Source organism: Pleurodeles waltl, unplaced genomic scaffold (genome assembly GCF_031143425.1).
Source record: "Pleurodeles waltl isolate 20211129_DDA unplaced genomic scaffold, aPleWal1.hap1.20221129 scaffold_72, whole genome shotgun sequence".
Classification (NCBI taxonomy): Eukaryota; Metazoa; Chordata; class Amphibia; order Caudata; family Salamandridae; genus Pleurodeles; species Pleurodeles waltl.
This window is the reverse complement of record NW_027150393.1, coordinates 969,834-981,846: the sequence shown is the minus strand read 5'-3', so window position 1 is coordinate 981,846 and position 12,013 is coordinate 969,834. Positions and strand designations below refer to the sequence as shown.

The 12,013-nt window shown below is 48.2% G+C and overlaps 6 non-coding genes across 6 annotated transcripts; all 6 read left to right on the top strand.

Moving 5' to 3' along the window:
* Positions 1-71: 71 nt before the first annotated feature.
* On the top strand, positions 72-144 carry TRNAV-CAC (transfer RNA valine (anticodon CAC)). The gene has a single exon. It is a non-coding gene; the product is annotated as a tRNA-Val (tRNA).
* A 3,040-nt stretch (positions 145-3,184) lies between these two features.
* On the top strand, positions 3,185-3,256 carry TRNAP-AGG (transfer RNA proline (anticodon AGG)). Its single transcript has one exon. It is a non-coding gene; the product is annotated as a tRNA-Pro (tRNA).
* Positions 3,257-3,644: 388 nt separating this feature from the next.
* Positions 3,645-3,717, top strand: TRNAV-CAC (transfer RNA valine (anticodon CAC)). The gene has a single exon. It is a non-coding gene; the product is annotated as a tRNA-Val (tRNA).
* A 3,048-nt stretch (positions 3,718-6,765) lies between these two features.
* On the top strand, positions 6,766-6,837 carry TRNAR-ACG (transfer RNA arginine (anticodon ACG)). Its single transcript has one exon. It is a non-coding gene; the product is annotated as a tRNA-Arg (tRNA).
* Positions 6,838-7,281: 444 nt separating this feature from the next.
* Positions 7,282-7,354, top strand: TRNAV-UAC (transfer RNA valine (anticodon UAC)). The gene has a single exon. It is a non-coding gene; the product is annotated as a tRNA-Val (tRNA).
* A 3,445-nt stretch (positions 7,355-10,799) lies between these two features.
* TRNAV-UAC (transfer RNA valine (anticodon UAC)) lies at positions 10,800-10,872 on the top strand. Its single transcript has one exon. It is a non-coding gene; the product is annotated as a tRNA-Val (tRNA).
* Positions 10,873-12,013: the final 1,141 nt, after the last annotated feature.

The following is a 12,013-nucleotide window of genomic DNA, read 5'->3' as shown; positions in this document are numbered from 1 at the left end:
TGATAAAGTATAGAGGAAATCGTGCAAACATATGAGGGGAACTGAGCTCCTTCAGTCAAACCAGCAAGCTTGTTTCTGTAGTGTAGTGGTTATCACGTTCGCCTCACACGCGAAAGGTCCCCGGTTCGAGACCGGGCAGAAACACTTGGAAGCAGCAGCTTTTGTGTTTGCTCCCTAAAACCTCAGTCTCTCTCAAGGCACACTTAGAGAGAAATGACCTTTAAAAACTTGTGACCTGTGTAAAACGTGCTTTACTATTGCAGGACGCTAAAAAGTTATCTGCATCCCTCGGTGGTCATGCATGTGCATTGTTTCTTGTTCTGTTTTTTTTTTTTTTCTTGGCCATGTTATATTGTGGGGCCTTTAAAGCTGTGACTTTGATAGGAACATTGCAAGCGGCAAAATCAACAAGTGCAGACTGAAGAGTCCGACCTGCACACTGTTTTGGCTGTCAGGATGACCGAGTGGTCTAAGGCGCCAGACTCAAGAGAGCTTGATCTTCAGTGAAGCTGATCCTTCTGGTCTCTTCATGGAGGCGTGGGTTCAAATCCCACTTCTGACAGTTGTATTTTCTTCCCTTAAATCTTGCTCTGCTTGCAGAGCCAGCTCCTCACACCACTATCTTTGGAAGCTGCTGTGGCATGTGATGAGAAATCCACCAACCTATCGGCTGGGCCCTCAATCAAAATTCTGTGTATTACTGGAAGGGGCGTCTCAGGCACACCTTCTGTTAGAGCTGCACTTTATGACAGTAACTACCATGCTGGTTTCTACTTAAGCAGTTGATTCTATCGTTTGAAGTGAGGCTCTCCTGCCACCTTTTGGGCAAAGAAGACACTGCCCCTGCAACAACACAGGCAGACAAACTCAAACTAGGTTTCTTGGTCAGGTGGGCGGAGCATATTGGCAATGGTGTCTCCTCGTGACTTGCAATTTACATGAAGAAGACAGAGAGGCAGCTGGGAGTAGGCAGTACCCATGAACCCCTGAACACTGTCTTGCGACTAGCACACAATTCTGAAATGAGGCGGGGGAAAGGAGGTGATTTCCCCATCAAGGGCCATTCCGGGAAATCAGCCACCCTGCGTCTCCCAGGTGAGTGTTTCAGGCCTATGAGCCACTAATATAAATCTCGCCTGATCGAGCGCTGATCGAGCAAGTGTGCTTGAATCCAAGAAGCATGCTTCTCTGGCGCAAGAGCTAGCAGGACCTTCAGTGCTTCTGGTTGGGAAGTCTAAGGTGCAAGGGTCCATGACTTGCAGCGGGTTACAACTACCAGAAAGGGTCTGCTTTTCACATCAGTGCCCTAGTTCAGCTCACTGGCACAGGGCATTTTGACTACCTCTTGCCTTGCTAGAGACAAACAAAAAATCCTTGACAGAAAACATCAATTGCTATGGCATGCTTAGAGAGAGAGAGCCTCCAAATGGCCCTGCTTTTCAGAAAGACGCTTCAGAAGATGTTTCAAATGATTATGCAGCGGCAGTCTAGTTGGTATAGGGGTATGATTCTCGCTTCGGGTGTGAGAGGACCTCGGTTCAAATCCCAGACAAACCCCTACCTTTATAGGTTCAGTCTGTGTTTTAAACAGGAGTATTTCTGCTTTTCACTCTTGTAAGATGTCATGTTGCAATGCAATACATGCTTTATACTGGCGTCGAGACGGTTCAGCATCATGAAGGTATGCGAGATTTCTTTGCAACTGCTTTTCTGTGCTGGAGCAGCAGTGCTCGTAGGAACATTAAATGCACAGTGCTTCTCCATGGTAATTTCGGGTCCAGTTCTGAAATCACCTCTTGGAATTAAAGTGATCCCAGTTCCTTTCTTCCAAGGGAAGAGATCGTGTTCCGGAAGGCTCAGCTTTGAGCGTCATGAACATTGGCCCTCATCCTTGCATCCCAGTCCAATGCATAGCCACATAAAGCAAGCAGGTGTGTCTGTTTCCATAGTGTGGTGGTTCCAGTACAATGCATAGCCACATGAAGCAAGCCGGCAAGTGTGTCTGGTTGTGTAGTGTAGTGGTTATCATGCGCACCTCACATGCGAAAGGTCCCTGGTTTGAGTCGCTGGGCTTTTTCACAGTATTTGCATTTCCTGCCTCACCTGACAGGCAAGCTGAGATAAAAGAGACTGCGTCTATCCCTCACCATCGTGAGGTACTACGCTCCTGGGGCATCTGTCACAGCTCACCAAGAGGAGTTGCGCCAGCTTACGACAGTCAGTTGCTCACTGTTTGACCTTTGCAATGAAGCCTGAGCCTACAGCATTCAAGCCAGCCAAGGAAGGAAGGTACGAGAGCGAAAATAGCTTTCCTGCCCTCACCAAGAACACACACCTTGAGCAAATAAAGTGCCAGACTTACAAGGTCCTACCGCCACCGGAGCATCACTTTTAGTGACGCCCCGGTGGCACTATGCACTGCGCGGTATTTACAAGATGGCGTTCAGCCACTTTTTGTGGCTTAACACCACCTTGTAAATACTGCCCCTTAGCACGCAGCGCGTTCCCTGGAAGGGGCGTGCAATGGGTGTTGTTGGGAGTGTGCCACAGCAACACCATAGCATTTTGATGCTGCTCCAGATTTAGGAGTTGGCGTAAATCTGCGTCAGCGCCAAAATCCAACGCCATCCCAGGGGTGTCGTTAGAGTGGCGCACTGAGGAGAAATGTTTTCATTTCTCCTTTTTTTTGCTCTTTCTATGTGTGATGCATTCTGCAGCACACATAGAAGTAAGAGCAAATCACCATTGAAGATTTTTTTTGTTGGGCAGGAAGGTGTCCCTTCCTGCACAAAAACAATTTCCCCCTCAACGCAGTCATCCTTGTACCATGGTGCAAGAACGGCTGCATTGGCGCTCAGCAGCTAATTTAGAGCTGGCGCAGGGGGAAGCACAGGGGTGCGCTGTATTCTACTAAATACGGCGCTTCCCTGCATTTTGAAAATGACGGCGCGTGGGGCTTGCAAATTTGGCACAGCGTTGCGCTTAGTCATTTTCTTGTAAATCTGGGCCAAAATGTCTAAAGGATAGAGGCTTTTTATGTCATGTTCGATGAAGACCATGCAAGTGACTCTAGTCGTACTGCAGAAGAGAGCACCATGTGCAGTTTCTTGCTTTTGGATGTAGTCTCCCACTCTCTGTCACCAAACCTCCGAGCAGGGTCGGAGCCGTTGCATTTCTGTGCCCAGGCTCGTTGGTCTAGGGGTATGATTCTCGCTTAGGGTGCGAGAGGTCCCGGGTTCAAATCCCGGACGAGCCCATTTTAGCGGAAAACAATCAAATCCTGCTCAAAATACACAACCCCTCAACATTTCTCATTCCACTCGAAGCATTGTTGCGCAAAACATATTTTTTGCCTCAGGCGAATAATGGATTACAATGCCTTGGCTTCCTTCCTGCTTGCTCTCAGTGCGCCCTGTGTGATGATTTCACAGGCTCTCCTTCCTGGCATTTAGGCATCAGATATTTGTCTGTCTCTGCCCGCAGCTGTGGGATTTTTCAGGACGTCTGAGTGTATGCATGCTGGCTGACACCGCTGCAATTTTCACACTTACCCCTCGCATTCCGAGCAACTGCTGATAAAGTATAGAGGAAATCGTGCAAACATATGAGGGGAACTGTGCTCCTTCAGTCAAACCAGCAAGCTTGTTTCTGTAGTGTAGTGGTTATCATGTTCGCCTCACACGCGAAAGGTCCCCGGTTCGAGACCGGGCAGAAACACTTGGAAGCAGCAGCTTTTGTGTTTGCTCCCTAAAACCTCAGTCTCTCTCAATGCACACTTAGACAGAAATTACCTTTAAAAACTTGTGACCTGTGTAAAACGTGCTTTACTATTGCAGGACGCTAAAAAGTTATCTGCATCCCTCGGTGGTCGTGCATGTGCATTGTTTCTTGTTCTGTTTTTTTTTTTTTTCTTGGCCATGTTATATATTATGGGGCCTTTAAAGCTGTGACTTTGATCGGAACATTGCAAGCGGCAAAATCAACAAGTGCAGACTGAAGAGTCCGACCTGCACACTGTTTTGGCTGTTAGGATGGCCGAGTGGTCTAAGGCGCCAGACTCAAGAGAGCTTGATCTTCAGTGAAGCTGAGCCTTCTGGTCTCTTCATGGAGGCGTGGGTTCAAATCCCACTTCTTACAGGTGTATTTTCTTCCCTTAAATCTTGCTCTGCTTGCAGAGCCAGCTCCTCACACCACTATCTTTGGAAGCTGCTGTGGCATGTGAGGAGAAATCCACCAACCCATGGGCTGGGCCCTCAATCAAAATTCTGTGTATTACTGGAAGGGGCGTCTCAGGCACACCTTCTGTTAGAGCTGCACTTTATGACAGTAACTACCCTGCTGGTTTCTACTTAAGCAGTTGATTCTATCGTTTGAAGTGAGGCTCTCCTGCCACCTTTTGGGCAAAGAAGACACTGCCCCTGCAACAACACAGGCAGACAAGCTCAAACTAGGTTTCTTGGTAAGGTGGGCGGAGCATATTGGCAATGGTGCCTCTTCGTGACTTGCAATTTACATGAAGAAGACAGAGAGGCAGCTGGGAGTAGGCAGTACCCATGAACACCTGAACACTGTCTTGCGACTAGCACACAATTCTGAAATGAGGCGGGGGAAAGGAGGTGATTTCCCCATCAAGGGCCATTCTGGGAAATCAGCCACCCTGCGTCTCCCAGGTGAGTGTTTCAGGCCTATGAGCCACTAATATAAATGTCGCCTGATCAAGCCTGATCGAGCCCTGATCGAGCAAGTGTGCTTGAATCCAAGAGGCATGCTCCTCTGGCTCAAGAGCTAGCAGGCCCTTCAGTGCTTCTGGTTGGGAAGTCTAAGGTGCAAGGGTCCATGACTTGCAGCGGGTTACAACTACCAGAAAGGGTCTGCTTTTCACATCAGTGCCCTAGTTCAGCTCACTGGCACAGGGCATTTTGACTACCTCTTGCCTTGCTAGAGACAAACAAAAAATCCTTGACAGAAAACATCAATTGCTATGGCACGCTTAGAGAGAGAGAGCCTCCAAATGGCCCTGCTTTTCGGAAAGACGCTTCAGAAGATGTTTCAAATGACTATGCAGCAGCAGTCTAGTTGGTATAGGGGTATGATTCTCGCTTCGGGTGTGAGAGGACCTCGGTTCAAATCCCAGACAAACCCCTACCTTTATAGGTTCAGTCTGTGTTTTAAACAGGAGTATTTCTGCTTTTCACTCTTGTAAGATGTCATGTTGCAATGCAATACATGCTTTATACTGGCGTCGAGACGGTTCAGCATCATGAAGGTATGCGAGATTTCTTTGCAACTGCTTTTCTGTGCTGGAGCAGCAGTGCTCGTAGGAACATTAAATGCACAGTGCTTCTCCATGGTAATTTCGGGTCCAGTTCTGAAATCACCTCTTGGAATGAAAGTGATCCCAGTTCCTTTCTTCCAAGGGAAGAGATCGTGTTCCGGAAGGCTCAGCTTTGAGCGTCATGAACATTGGCCCTCATCCTTGCATCCCAGTCCAATGCATAGCCACATAAAGCAAGCAGGTGTGTCTTTTTCCATAGTGTGGTGGTTCCAGTACAATGCATAGCCACATGAAGCAAGCCGGCAAGTGTGTCTGTTTGTGTAGTGTAGTGGTTATCATGCGCACCTCACATGCGAAAGGTCCCTGGTTCGAATCGCTGGGCTTTTTCACAGTATTTGCATTTCCTGCCTCACCTGACAGGCAAGCTGAGATAAAAGAGACTGTGTCTATCCCTCACCATCGTGAGGTACTACGCTCCTGGGGCATCTGTCACAGCTCACCAAGAGGAGTAGCGCCAGCTTACGGCAGTCAGTTAATCACTGTTTGACCTTTGCAATGAAGCCTGAGCCTACAGCATTCAAGCCAGCCAAGGAAGGAAGGTACGAGAGCGAAACTAGCTTTCCTGCCCTCACCAAGAACACACACCTTGAGCAAATAACGTGCCAGACTTACAAGGCCGTATCGCCACCGGAGCATCACTTTTAGTGACGCCCCGGTGGCACTATGCACTGTGCGGTATTTACAAGATGGCGTTCAGCCACTTTTTGTGGCTTAACACCACCTTGTAAATACGGCCCCTTAGCACGCAGCGCATTCCCTGGAAGGGGCGTGCAATGGGTGTTGCTGGGAGTGTGCCACAGCAACACCATAGCATTTTGATGCTGCTCCAAATTTAGGAGTTGGCGTAAATCTGCGTCAGCGCCAAAATCCAACGCCATCCCAGGGGTGTCGTTAGAGTGGCGCACTGAGAAATGTTTTCATTTCTCCTTGTTTTTGCTCTTTCTATGTGTGATGCATTCTGCAGCACACATAGAAGTAAGAGCAAATCACCCTTGAAGATTTTTTTTTTGGGCAGGAAGGTGTTCCTTCCTGCACAAAAACAATTTCCCCCTCAACGCAGTCAAACTTGTACCATGGTGCAAGAACGGCTGCGTTGGCGCTCAGCAGCTAATTTAGAGCTGGCGCAGGGGGAAGCACAGGGGTGCGCTGTATTCTACTAAATACGGCGCTTCCCTGCATTTTGAAAATGACGGCGCGTGGGGCTTGCAAATTTGGCACAGCGTCGCGCTCAGTCATTTTCTTGTAAATCTGGGCCAAAATGTCTAAAGGATAGAGGCTTTTTATGTCATGTTCGATGAAGACCATGCAAATGACTCTAGTCGTACTGCAGAAGAGAGCACCATGTGCAGTTTCTTTCTTTGGGATGTAGTCTCCCACTCTCTGTCACCAACCCTCCAAGCAGGGTCGGAGCCGTTGCATTTCTGTGCCCAGGCTCGTTGGTCTAGGGGTATGATTCTCGCTTACGGTGCGAGAGGTCCCGGGTTCAAATCCTGGACGAGCCCGTGCCTTCATAGGTTCGATCTATTTTTAAACAGGAGTATTTCTGCTTTCCACTCTTGTAAGATGCCATGGTGGAATGCATTGCATGCTTTCTACTGGTGTCGAGGCAGTTCGGCATGATGAAGGAGTGCGGGATTTCTTTCTAACTGCTTTTCTGTGTTGGAGCAGCACTTCTCGTTGGAACATGAAATGCACAGTGCTTCTCCAAAGTAATTGCAGGGCTGGTTTTGAAATCACCTCTTGGAATGAAAGCGATCCCAGTTCCTTTCTTCCAAAGGAAGAGATCCTGTCAGAAAGGCTCAGCTTTGAGCATCATGAATATTGTCCCTTAGTCCTTGCATTCCAGTCCAAAGCATAGCCACATAAAGAAAGCAGGTGTGTCTGTTTCCAGTGTAGTGGTTCCAGTCCAATGCATAGCCACATGAAGCAAGTAAGCAAGCATGTCTGTTTCTGTAGTGTAGTGGTTATCACGTTCGCCTTACACGCGAAAGGTCCCTGGTTCGAGGCCAGGCAGAAACAGCAAGTTGCTGTGCTTTATCACATTATTTGCATTTAACACCTCACCTGAGAGGGAAATGGAAATTAAAGAGGCTGTGTCTATCCCTCACCATCGTGAGGTACTACGCTCCAAGGGCATCGGTCTCAACTCACCAAGAGAAGACGATACACCTTACGGCAGTCAGTTGCTCCCTTTTTGACCTTTCCATTGAAGCCTGGGCCTACTGTGGTCAAGCCAGCCAAGGAAGGAAGGTATGAGAGCGAAAATGGCTTTCCTACCTTCACCAAGAACATACACCTTGAGCAAAGAAAGGGCCAGACTTACAAGGCCCTATCGCCACCGGCACATCATCTTTAGTGAGGCCCCGGTGGCACTATGTACTGTGCCGTATTTACAAGACGCCGTTCAACCACGTTTTGTGGCTTAACATCACCTTGTAAATACGGCCCCTTCACACGCAGCCCTTTCCCTGGAAGGGGCGTGCAATGGGTGTTGCTCTGGGTGGGCCACTGCAACACCATAGCATTTTGATGCTGCTCCAGTTTTACGAATTTTTTTAAATCTGTGGCAGCGCCAAAATCCAAGCGCCATACAATGGGTGTTGTTATAGTGGAGAAACGAGCAGAAATGTTTTCATTTCTCCTCATTTTTGCTCTTTCTATGTGTGCTGCACAAACATATCGCCACTGAAGATTTTTGTTGTGCAGGAAGGTGTGCCTTCCTGAACAAAAACAATTTCCCCCTCAACGCAGCCATCCTTGTACCATGGCGCAAGGATGGCTGCTTTGGCGCTCGGCAGCTAATTTAGAGCTGGCGCAGAGGGAAGCACAGGGGTGCACTGTATTCTACTAAATACGGCGCTTCCCTGCATTTTGAAAATGACTGAGTGCGAGGCTGCCAAATTTGGCAGAGCGTCTCACTCAGTCATCCTCTTGTAATTATGGGCCAAAAGGTCTAAAGGATAGAGGCTTTTTATGTCATGTTTGATGATGACCATGGAAATGACTCTAGTCATATTGCAGAAGAGAGAACCATGTGCATTTTCTTGCCTTGCGATGTATTCGCCCACTCTCTGCCCTCAACCCTAGGAGCAGGGTCTGAGCAGTGGTGCTTCTGTGCCCTCGCTCGTTGGTGTCCGGGTCCAAATCCCCAACACACCCTTTTTAGCAGAAAACACACAAATTTTACTCAAAATACACAAAGCTTGAAGATTCCTCATTCCACTCAAAGCATTGTTGTGCAAAATATTTTTAGCCTCAGGAGAAAAAAAGGATCACCATGCCTTGGCTTCCTTCCTGCTTGCTTTCAGTGTGCTCTGTGTGATGCTTTCACAGGCTCTGGTTTCAGGCATTTAGGCATCAGATATTTGTCTCTACCCGCAGCTGTGACTTTTCAGTACATCTGAGTGTACGCTTGCTGGCTGACAACGCTGCAATTTTCACACTTACTCCTCGCTTTGCGAGCAACTGCTGATCAAGTATAGAGGCAATCGGGCAAACATATGAGGGGAATTTTGCTCCTTCAGTCAAGCCCTCATGCTTGTTTCTGTAGTGCAGTGGTTATCACGTTCGCATAACACGCGAAAGGTCCCCGGTTCGAGACCGGGCCGAAACAATGGGCAGTGTTTGCTCCCTAAATGCTTAGTCTCACTCAGGGATGGCCTTTAAAAACTTGTGACCGGTGTAAAACTTGTATTACTATTGCAGGCCGTTAAAAAGTTATCTGCATCTTTGCGTAGTCGTGCATGTGCCTGGTTTCTTATTCTGTTTTTTACTTGTTTTTTTTCTTGGCCATGTTATATTGTGGGGCCTTTAAACCTGTCACCTTGATAGGAACATTGCAAGCGGCAGCATCGACAAGTGCAGACTGAGGAGTCAGACCTAAACACAGACTCAGCTGTCAGGATGGCCGATTGGTCTAAGGCGGCAGACTCAAGAGAGCTTGATCTTCAGTTAAGCTAAGCATCCTGGTTTGCTCATGTAGTTGTGGGTTCAAATCCCACTTCTGATAGGTCTATTTTCTACCCTTAAATCTTCCTCTGCTTGCACAGCCAGCTCCTCACAACACTATCTTTGCAAGCTGCTGTAGCATATGAAAAGAAATCCACCAACCCTCCGACTGGGCCCTCAATCAGCATTCCATGTATTTCTGGAAGGGGCATCTCAGTCACGCCTTCTGTTAGAGCTGCACCTTATCACTGTAACTACCATGCTGGTTTCTACTTAAGCAGTTGATTCCATCGTTTGAAGTGAGGCTCTCCTGCCACTTTTGGGCAGAGAAGGCACTGCCCCTGCAACAACAACAGGCAGACAAGCTCAACCTGGGTTTCCTGGTTAGGTGGGCGGAGCAGAATGGCAATGGTCCCTCCTTGTGACTTGAAATTAACATGAAGAAGACAGAGAGGCAGCTGGGAGTAGGCAGTACCCATGCAGCCCTGAACACTGTCTTGTGATTTTCACCCAATTCTGAAATGAGTCGGGAGGAAAGGAGGTGATTTTCCTATCGAAGGCCATTCTGGGAATTCAGCCACCCCGCGTCACCCAGGTGAGTGTTTCAGGCCTGTGAGGCACTCATATAAATCTCGCCTGATCTGGCCTGATCGACCACTGAGCGAGCAAGTGTGCTTGAATACAAGAGGCGTGCTCCTCTGGCTCAGGCGCAAGAGATGGCAGTCCCTTCAGTGCTTCTGGTCTGGAAGTCTACGGTGCAAGGGCCCAGGTCCTGCGGAGGCGTACAACTACCAGAAAGGGTCTGCTTTTCTCATCAGCGCCACAGTTCAGCTTGCTAGCAGAGGGCTTCTTGACTACCTCTTGCATTGCTAGAGGCAAAAAAAAAACGCTTGGCACAAAACATCAATTGCTATGGCACGCTTAGAAGGAGAGTCTCCAAGTGGCCCTGCTTTTTCTCAAAGACACTTCAGAAGATGTTTGAAAGGCTTTTGCAGCAGCAGGCTCGTTGGTCTAGGGGTATGATTCTCGCTTTGGGTGTGAGAGGTTCCGGGTTCAAATCCCAGACTAGCCCGTGCCTTCATAGGTTCGATCTGTTTTTAAACAGGAGTATTTCTGCTTTCCACTCTTGTAAGATGCCATGGTGGAATGCATTGCATGCTTTCTACTGGTGTCGAGGCAGTTCGGCATGATGAAGGAGTGCGGGATTTCTTTCTAACTGCTTTTCTGTGTTGGAGCAGCACTTCTCGTTGGAACATGAAATGCACAGTGCTTCTCCAAAGTAATTGCAGGGCTGGTTTTGAAATCACCTCTTGGAATGAAAGTGATCCCAGTTCCTTTCTTCCAAAGGAAGAGATCGTGTCAGAAAGGCTCAGCTTTGAGCGTCATGAATATTGTCCCTTAGTCCTTGCATTCCAGTCCAAAGCATAGCCACATAAAGAAAGCAGTTGTGTCTGTTTCCAGTGTAGTGGTTCCAGTCCAATGCATAGCCACATGAAGCAAGTAAGCAAGCATGTCTGTTTCTGTAGTGTAGTGGTTATCACGTTCGCCTTACATGCGAAAGGTCCCTGGTTCGAGGCCAGGCAGAAACAGCAAGTTGCTGTGCTTTATTACATTATTTGCATTTACCACCTCACCTGACAGGTAAATTGAAATTAAAGAGGCTGTGTCTATCCCTCACCATCGTGAGATACTACGCTCCAAGGGCATCGGTCTCAACTCACCAAGAGAAGACGATACACCTTACGGCAGTCAGTTGCTCCCTTTTTGACCTTTCCATTGAAGCCTGGTCCTACTGTGGTCAAGCCAGCCAAGGAAGGAAGGTATGAGAGCGAAAATGGCTTTCCTACCTTCACCAAGAACATACACCTTGAGCAAAGAAAGGGCCAGACTTACAAGGCCCTATCGCCACCGGCACATCATCTTTAGTGACGCCCCGGTGGCACTATGTACTGTGCCGTATTTACAAGACGCCGTTCAACCACGTTTTGTGGCTTAACACCACCTTGTAAATACGGCCCCTTCACACGCAGCCCTTTCCCTGGAAGGGGCGTGCAATGGGTGTTGCTCTGGGTGGGCCACTGCAACACCATAGCATTTTGATGCTGCTCCAGTTTTACGAGTTTTTGTAAATCTGTGGCAGCGCCAAAATCCAAGCGCCATACAATGGGTGTCATTATAGTGGAGAAACGAGCAGAAATGTTTTCATTTCTCCTCATTTTTGCTCTTTCTATGTGTGCTGCACGAACATATCGCCACTGAAGATTTTTGTTGTGCAGGAAGGTGTGCCTTCCTGAACAAAAACAATTTCCCCCTCAACGCAGCCATCCTTGTACCATGGCGCAAGGATGGCTGCGTTGGCGCTCGGCAGCTAATTTAGAGCTGCCGCAGAGAGAAGCACAGGGGTGCCCTGTATTCTACTAAATACGGCGCTTCCCTCAATTTTGAAAATGACTGAGTGCGAGGCTGCCAAATTTGGCAGAGCGTCTCAATCAGTCATCCTCTTGTAATTATGGGCCAAAAGGTCTAATGGATAGAGGCTTTTTATGTCATGTTCGATGACGACCATGGAAATGACTCTAGTCATATTGCAGAAGAGAGAACCATGTGCATTTTCTTGCCTTGCGATGTATTCGCCCACTCTCTGCCCTCAACCCTAGGAGCAGGATCTGAGCAGTGGTGCTTCTGTGCCCTCGCTCGTTGGTGTCCGGGTCCAAATCCCCAACACACCCT